The 3,374-nt window shown below is 30.7% G+C and overlaps 1 protein-coding gene across 1 annotated transcript in view; it reads right to left on the bottom strand.

The window, feature by feature from the left end:
- The window catches only part of LOC106459650 (mRNA-capping enzyme-like), a 51,394-nt gene extending 49,332 nt beyond the window's left edge, over positions 1–2,062 (bottom strand). Inside the window, exon 1 of the mRNA XM_013919286.2 lies at positions 2,030–2,062. The gene's annotated coding sequence lies outside the window, so the exon portion shown is untranslated. The remainder of the gene's footprint in view (positions 1–2,029) is intronic.
- Positions 2,063–3,374: the final 1,312 nt, after the last annotated feature.

Genomic DNA, 3,374 nt, shown 5'->3' with positions numbered 1-3,374 from the left:
AATGAATAAAAATACCTACCCCCTCTTTTATTTCCTGATCCCTGTGAAAGACCTTAAAACCTCAAAGATAATGAGATATTTATTATTTCTTCAATAAGTACTGGCTGCATACGTGAAGTACACTATTCATTTCACAAGTTCCTTAGTGCACAGCACTAAAAACAGAGAGAATTCAAAGAAAAGGCAACACAAATATTGTATGAATGCTAGAATTGTCTGATACAGACACATACATGATATGGTTACTGTTCCATAAACCACGTATTTAAATTTTCTCGCTATACTTTAATGATCTATTATATACATTTTCATCAGATTTTAACTTGACCATCTTGTTTCAATTCCATAAGTTGTAATAATAGTAGATAATTTACAGTTTAAGGGGCATATTTTTAGACTAATGGTTTTGAAGCAAATGGTTCATTTGTAATATGCATATATCCATTGGTCTGTTTTACTATTTATTCATTATCATAATGTTATCATAAAATCTTTCAGTGTACTGCACCTGAACCATCATTCCAACATAAGATTATAACGTCCCACAAGTTGTTTATGTCGTTCCTACAACTAGTTCACACTAATATAGATAAAGACACACAATAATACTTTGAAAACTACAAATACATTTATTACACTCTTGACAACAACATTACATTCATAGCTGTACGTATTGATACTGTTGGTACATTACTTCACAAACTGAAATAAACACGTCACAGGCATAAATATGATGTGGGAGCTACAGATCTAGACACCATTTTTCATACTGCCAAAATGATGTGTACTTCCTACTCACCCTAATGCCACAACATAAGTCCTTGGTATAGTAGAGTCATGGCATACTAAAACTGTGCAAATTACCTAGCCTTAAATACTAATCCTCCAGTTTGAGGGGACCACATACTAGCTTCATTAGTTTACATGACCATCCACATTCAACTATCTAAAATGTGTGTACTTCAAATTGTCAAAAATACCCAATAATAAATATTATAAATAATAAACACAAATAATATTAATAAGAGAGCTCTGATAACTGATGATTAAATATATAAATGTAAATAATTATGAGCAATGTAAATAAATAGAGCAAATGGCTATTTATAATGTGAAAAACAAACAAAAACACACCAAATTATTATGTTTAAACATGCCTGTGTGTATGAACTGGTTCCTTACAAGATGTTAATTTGGTTACAGAGGATGACGATATATGATCAACAGTTTGAAACTTATAAATTATAATGTTGCTGAGTCCAATTCATGTGCTTTGGCTTATTTCTTTTATATTACAGTTTTCTTATGTATTACAGATCTCAATTCACATACATTTATATCCCTTCATTACTTGTTATAAGGTATATATCATTTTTATATTTCAGTTTTTAGATATGAATTTGATTAATTTCATGTTAACTATTACTGAAGTAATTATCAACAGTAATTATCTTTTTTGTCATATGTGTTAGAACACAAGTAATTTCTAACAAATGTACATGACTAATGGCTACAAACTCTTATTAGTAGATACAGGATGAGCCATAACTAAATTTATTTAAAATTTTTCCAGTTGATTTATTTATTCAATTATTGACAACTACGGATTTTGCAGTGAGTAAGGGAAATAATCAGAAAATGAATCTATTCATGCAGACATTAATGTGATGAAAACATATTCTAGAGGAATTTGAAAATCTTGGTGAACCATCGTTTAAAAACAATTCTAATTATAAATTCAGTCTTCAGCACTGCTGGTAGTGGTAAACTAAAGTTAAACTAAAAAAGACCTTTAACTTGAGTTTAAGTTTAAAAAGTGTAAACACTGCAAGTGTAACTTGTAAGGCTTTCGGATTGCTGCTTTTGGTGATTAGAATAGAATGAAATGCAAACAGTGTAAGACTTTCGAACCAGCTGTACGCGTTTCTGGGCTCAGAGTAAAATATTAATTAATTTACCTACTTTCTTTACACATATGATGCAAATTAATTATTGTTTTTAAGCCTAAATACATAAATATTTAGCTTACGTTGATTCTACTCCATATTGGCTCCAAATGCACTAACCTGACATCTGTTATCATATTCTTCTGAGATACAAAATAGTGATATATATTATAACTAAAAATGCATATACATATTTCTATAAATTAGCCTGCAAGTATTGTTATAAACATATTTTTTATTCATATATTATTTTGATATTTATTGCATACATATACATATATATATACATATGTTTAAATTCAGTATTCTTATTCCCAAGTTACACGTAATCCTACAGCTAAGAAGAAGTTACAACGGGTATCAAACACGCGATGTAACTAATTAAACTTCACAATTTTTGAGGTAAAACAATATCCTCGAAAAAAGTTATTTATAAACCTTTTTTTAATGTGACAAGTTACCTTTGCCACAGCGCATAATATGTCATTGTCCAAATTAATAATATACAATTTGATTATTTAATAATCTATAAAGGAATTAAAAAACATTCATGTGTTAAAAATTTATCAATCAGTAATGTTAAAAGGTATTGTACTGTCGTAATTCTACTATATATTGATGTAAGCTATATTTTTAGTATTTTTAACTTAGATGTTTGTTGCTAAAGAGAGTCTATCATAACGTAATCTAAAATTTCATGAAAGTTAGGAGAAAACAAGTAATGACATAAATACTGGTTGTTGTTGTTTGTAGTTAAACACAAAGCTACACAATGGGCTATCTGTGCTCTGCCCACCACGGGTATCGAAACCCGGATTCTAGCGTTGTAAGTCCACAGACATATCGCTGTGCTACTGGGGGGCAATACCAGTTGAGTTAGCTAATCAGTGAAGTGTTCAGTGGGTCAATTTATAATCTTGTAGTAACTTACACTGTGAGAGTTATTGCATCTACTTGTTAATGAACAATAACATAACATAATATTTTGAGACAACATGGGACCTATTGGTCCATCTCAGCTGTTCAATCCTCAAAAATAATTTAATGAAATTGTGCTATATATGCTTTCCATGGTGACTTCCCATCGAATTCCTGTGGCTTCCTTCGTACTAGATTATCTCTATTACTGACACTCATGTCTGGAATGTGACTTCTGACAGGACTGAAGATGTCTGCATCAGGGTTTAGCTGCGGGGTCTGGAAGGGCTTCCCGTTGTCTGAGGCTGATTAGGTCGATGGCTAATATATCCACCTTGTGTAAAAGAAATTAAATCATCCTTTAATATATTTAATTCACTTTGAAATTTACTCATCTTTTCTATTTGTGTATGCTGGCTTTCTCTCAACTGTTGCATACTTTTTTCTTGTTTATTTTCTTTCTCCTCCAACCACTGCTGTAGTCTCTCTTATTGTTCATTTTCTTTCTCA

Source organism: Limulus polyphemus, unplaced genomic scaffold (assembly GCF_000517525.1).
Source record: "Limulus polyphemus unplaced genomic scaffold, Limulus_polyphemus-2.1.2 Scaffold643, whole genome shotgun sequence".
Lineage (NCBI taxonomy): Eukaryota > Metazoa > Arthropoda > Merostomata > Xiphosura > Limulidae > Limulus > Limulus polyphemus.
Note: the sequence above shows the minus strand (reverse complement) of the source record. Positions and strands in the feature narration are given on the sequence as shown.